Source organism: Eumetopias jubatus, unplaced genomic scaffold (assembly GCF_037043125.1).
Source record: "Eumetopias jubatus isolate StellerSeaLion01/CBP00866 unplaced genomic scaffold, mEumJub1_p1.0 scaffold_5, whole genome shotgun sequence".
In the NCBI taxonomy this organism is placed as follows: domain Eukaryota; kingdom Metazoa; phylum Chordata; class Mammalia; order Carnivora; family Otariidae; genus Eumetopias; species Eumetopias jubatus.
This window is the reverse complement of record NW_028274811.1, coordinates 121,089,544-121,095,207: the sequence shown is the minus strand read 5'-3', so window position 1 is coordinate 121,095,207 and position 5,664 is coordinate 121,089,544. Positions and strand designations below refer to the sequence as shown.

Below are 5,664 nucleotides of genomic sequence, written 5' to 3'. Positions count from 1 at the left end.
CGCGCTTTGAGTTGGATGGGCTGCTGACGCCAGCAGGATGAATGTGGGGGTGGCACACAGTGAAGTAAACCCCAACACCGGGGCATCTGGCTGGCCTACATCATCTTGGTAGGACTGCTGTATGTGGTGCTACTCAGCATCCCCTTCTTCAGCATTCCTGTTGTCTGGACCCTGACCAACGTCATCCATAACTTGCTACCTCCTGGCCAGCTTCTACACCAAATATGATGCTGCTCACTTCCTCATCAACACAGCCACATTGCTCAGCGTACTGGTGCCTAAGTTACCCCAATTCCCTGGGGTTCATCTCTTTGGCATCAACAAATACTGAGGGATGGGACTGGGGATAACACTGGACCAAAGGGCTGTAACATCCTTTCCTTCTCCATATTGTCTTCTGTGTCTTGAAAGCCCAAGAACTATATAACCTTTCCCAAACTCCCAGGAAGAAAACAGATTGGAAAATGGGGCTCCCTGGGCCCAGCCCTGCTAAGAGCAGATTTCTTTGAATCAGGAAAGGTGGAAAAGATAAAGGCCAAATCACTCTCCCTTACAGCAGGAAGCCATGTTTGAGCAGTTTGTTTGGTGATTAAGTTTTTCCAGATCTTCCACCTGCACCACCTTCCAGCTCTGTTTTGCTGTGTATTTTCCTTATAATAAAGATATTTTTTTTTTCAAAAAAAAAAAAGATACATCTCCAAAGGCAAGTGAAACAAAAGCAAAAATGAACTTTTGGGACTTCATCAAGGTAAAAAGCTTCTGCACAACAAGGGAAACGGTCAACAAAACAAAGAGGCAACCCACAGAATGGAAAAAGATATTTGCAAATGACACTACAGACAAAGGGCTGATATCCAAGCTCTATAAAGAACTTGTCAAACTCAACACCCAAAAAGCAAATAATCAAGTCAAAAAATGGGCAGAAGACATGAACAGACACTTTTCAAAAGAAGACATAAAAATGGCTAACAGACATGAAAAAATGTTAGCCGTTTTTGTCATTATCATTAGCCATCAGGGAAATTCACCAAATCAAAACCACATTGAGATACCACCTTACACCAGTTAGAAGGGCAAAAATTGACAAGGCAAGAAAAATTTGTTGGAAAGATTGTGGAGTAAGGGGAACCCTCTTACACTGTTGGTGGGAATGCAAGTTGGTACATCCACTTTGGAAAACAGTGTGGAGGTTCCTCAAAAACTTAAAAATAGAGCTACCCTATGACCCAGCAATTGCACAGATGTAGTGAAAAGAAGGGCCATATGCACCCCAATGTTCATAGCAGCAATGTCCACAATAGCCAAACTGTGGAAAGAGCCGAGATGCCCTTCAACAGACACAGATGTAGTGAAAGGAAGGGCCCCAAAGACACAGACGTAGTGAAAAGAAGGGCCATATGCACCCAATGTTCATAGCGGCAATGTCCACAATAGCCAAACTGTGGAAAGAGCTGAGATGCCCTTCGACAGGTGAATGGATAAAGAAGATGTGGTCCATACATACAATGGAGTATTACTCAGCCATTAGAAAGGATGAATACCCAACTTTTACATCAACATGGATGGGACTGGAGGAGATTATGCTAAGTGAAATTAGTCAAGCAGAGAAAGTCAATTATCATCTGGTTTCACTTATTTGTGGAACATGAGGAATAGCATGGAGGACATTAGGAGAAGGAAGGGAAAAATGAAGGGGGGGAAATTGGAGGGAGAGATGAACCATGAGAGACTATGGACTCCGAGAAACAGACAGGGTTTTGGAGGGGAGGGGGGTGGGAGGATGGGTTAGCCTGGTGACGGGTATTAAGGAGGGCACATAGTGCATGGAGCACTGGGTGTTATATGCAAACAATGAATCATGGAACACTACATCAAAAACTAATGATGTACTCTATGGTGACTAACATAACAATTAACAAAATAAATAAAATAATTCCTTGGATTTTCCGGATTTATAGTCATATGATCTGCAAATAGGGAGTTCTGTTTTCTTCTTTTACAATGCTTAATCTTCTATTTTATTTTGCTTTGCTAATACCGCCAATGTCAAAAAGTACTGAGACAATGGAACTCCTCCTTGCCTTGTTCCTCATCCTGGTGGGAATGCCTCTTGTCAGAAGTTTCCCGTTATGTAAGATATTGGCTTTAGGAGTGATGTTTAGTAATCATGTTAAGAACATATGCATTAAATACTATTTTATTAAGTATTTTTTTAAAAATGAAGGATAGTTGTCAAATTTTGTCAGAGGCCTTATTTTTAGCTTCTATGGTGATAATATGATTCTTAAATTTTTAGTAGAGTAAAATATGTTAAATTAATATTAAACCATCCTTATAATTTTGGAATAAATCTCTCTTGCCTCGTATTGTATTATTTTCATATAGTGTTGATATTTTTTGCTAATATTTGTTTAGCATTATTTTTTGCATCAGTATTTAGAAATGAATTCATAAGAATTTTAAAAATGTATGATATCTGTATTAAGTTGATGTATCAGTATTATACTTGCTTCATAAAAATGATTATAAGGTTTTTCTCCTTTTTTGCATTCACTGAAACAGTTTAGGTAGTATTGGGAACATGTGGTTTTGATACTTTGACAGAATTATTCTATGAAGACATCTGATTCTGATTCCTTTATTACAGTATGGTTTTTTTAATAACTTTCTCTACTTATTCTATGGAAATTGGTCTGTTTAATTTGGCTATCTTTATAGGATTCAATTTTTCCTAAGAAATTATTTATTTCATCTAGGTTTTTCTAGTTTGTTTGCATAGATATTTATAAACTACTGTCTTATGATTTTAAAATCCTGTTTCAAGATAAATTTCTCTTTATTATGTCTTACTTTCTATTTGTATGCTTTCTCCTTTTTCCCCCTCTTGACTGGTTAAGATAGTACTTTATATTATTGCTTATGTTTTAAGAACTAGTATTTTGATTTATTTGGCATTTTTTTCTCCTTTTTATAACTCAATATCTGCTGTTATTATTGTTCTTTATTATACTTTAAATTTATTTTACTGTACTTTTTTTTTAAAAGATTTTATTTATTTATTTGAGAGAGAGAATGAGATAGAGAGAGAGCATGAGAAGGGAGAGGGTCAGAGGGAGAAGAAGACTCCCCACTGAGCAGGGAGCCCGATGCGGGACTCGATCCTGGGACTGCAGGATCATGACCTGAGCCGAAGGCAGTCGCTTAACCAACTGAGCCACCCAGGCGCCCTTACTGTACTTTTTCTAACTTTGTTGGGAATTTGATTATTTTTATATTTTCATTTTATTGATATAAGTGTTTAAGGCTATACATTTTCTTCTGGCCACCACTTTTATTGTATTCCATAGATTCTTTGATTTTTATTTTTTTATTATCACGATTCTTTGGAAATTTAGAAATTTTGATTTTATTTCTTCATTTCCAAAGAATTGTTTAATAGAAAGTTTAAATTTTTTTTTATTGAAAGGCCTTTCACTTAAGGGTCTTTGTTTTCTGTTTTTAATTAATTTCTAATTATTGTTTTATAGTCACAGAATGTGGCATTAATTTTACTTTATGAAACACCAGATTTTGGTAACCTCATAGATGGTCGGATTTACTGAATGCTTCATGTATACTTGAGAAGAAAGTATGTTCTTTTTTTGTATGTGTCAATAAGATCTACCTTATTGATTATATTATGTAGGTTATATATCTTAATTTTTTTTCTTTTTTTATTCTTTTTTCTTTTTAAGCAAGAGTGAAGTATTAAGCTTCCCTGTAGTTCTGTCTGGTTTTCTGTGTTTTCTGTAATTTATGGTTTGTTAAGGAAGTTACTGGATTATATGGTGAATATGTATTCATAGCCATTACTTCTTCACTGTGAATTGGATCCTTTAGCATTATGAAATAAACTTTTTGTCTAATTTGGTATTTCCAAGCCATGGAATGTCAAGATTTCTTACTCATTTGCATTTACCTTGTCTAGCTTTTCTGAATCATTTTGTTTTAAGTGGGTCTGTTTATTTAACAGTTAGGTTTTGCTACATGAGGCAATATGAAATGTTTTTTAATAGGTGAGTTAAATTCATTTTTATTTATTGATATAATTATTATATGTTTAATATTTACATATTTACTGTGTATTATGTATTTGTTGCATTTCTTTTTCTATGTTGTCTATATATTTTTATGTTCCTTATCTTAATACCTTTAATATTATATATACATATATAAAATATTTATGTATTTATTTATAAATACTTAATAAAATAAATATGTATTATGTATTTATATATTTATTTATAAATATATTTATATGTCTACTATAAATATATTTATCATTATATACACATATATAAAATATGTATTTTACCTGTTCTATGTTTGTTTTTGTTCTTATAGTTATCTTTGTGCTAATACCGTCATTAATGACCATTTCCTTATTTAGATTTTTTTCCCCATCTTCTCTATTATCTTCTTGCTGATCTTTTTTACCTCTCTATTTAAATTATTTTATTGTTTTAATTTTTGCTTATGTCTCATATTATATTCTCAGTCTAATGTGTTGTTCCTTGGATGTCTTCCAGTTTTGTCTTTGTTTTGTTGATGATTTTTTCTTTATTTTCAGTTTTGTTCCTGAGCTAGTCAACTCTCATTTTACATCTTCTTGTTTTTATGTTAATTTTTATTTTGAACTTTTAAATATATTCTTTGAGTTTTTTCATATCACCAAATACTTGTTTAAGGATATTTAATTTAGATGGCATATTTTTCTGTGCTTTGTGGTTGTTTTTTGGGGAATAATTTTCATCATCTGAAATGTTTTGCTTTTCACTTTTTGGTTTTCTAATACAATACCCTTAGTATGGATGGTGTCTTCCTTTTTCTGTTAATTTTGGAATATCTTACATTTTCCTATGCCAGCAATAATTTTAAGGAGAAAAGAAAGTTTGGTGGCTTTTTAGATTTCTTAGTGCAAGAGTCCCCTCTTCTGTTGGTATGATGAAGTGCAGGTTCTTTAATTAATGTCTGCATTTTTTTGTGGGCAGAGGAGAGAGGATAATGGTGTCTTCTGATGTTTCTATATTCTTTTGTTTTTGTAAAATCTTTTCATTTCTACTACTTATTCCTCCTTTCCCCTTATCCCTCAAATCCATGGGGATCCAAAGCCATTCTCCCTTCCAAGTCTTTGTGCTCTTCTGGAGAAGAGGTACAACTCCCAATATGATTGCATCCACTTTCAAGGCCCTCCCTCTCACTTCCCCATAACCCGAACTCTGAACATCCAGATACCAGATTTATTTACTCTCAAAGATAGCGGGACTCTATCTTTTGGAAGATAATTATATCTGCAGTCCACACCCCAAGTGCCACTTCCTGCTCTGCGGGGGATCCAGAGGTGGTTCTTCTGGTTTCTGAATGTTTATCTTAGTCAATGTAAATTGAAGTGTTATTCTGTTTTAGTCATGTTGTAGGCATGAGCTATTGGGCAGTTTTACTCATTGTCTCTGATCTCTATGGTATTCAGAAGATATATGGAGATTCTAAATTTGGTGGCCCCGTTATCCTGTGGAATTCCAAAGTCAGATTATGTTATTTTTGAACAAATATAATTATTAATGAGGTCTTTCATTTTTGAACTACAGTTTCTTTCCTTATAATTTCTATATGTCAATCCTGGTT

At 34.1% G+C, this 5,664-nt stretch overlaps 1 pseudogene; it reads left to right on the top strand.

Moving 5' to 3' along the window:
* Window positions 1–37: 37 nt before the first annotated feature.
* LOC114204886 (ORM1-like protein 2 pseudogene) lies at window positions 38–331 on the top strand (annotated as a pseudogene).
* Window positions 332–5,664: the final 5,333 nt, after the last annotated feature.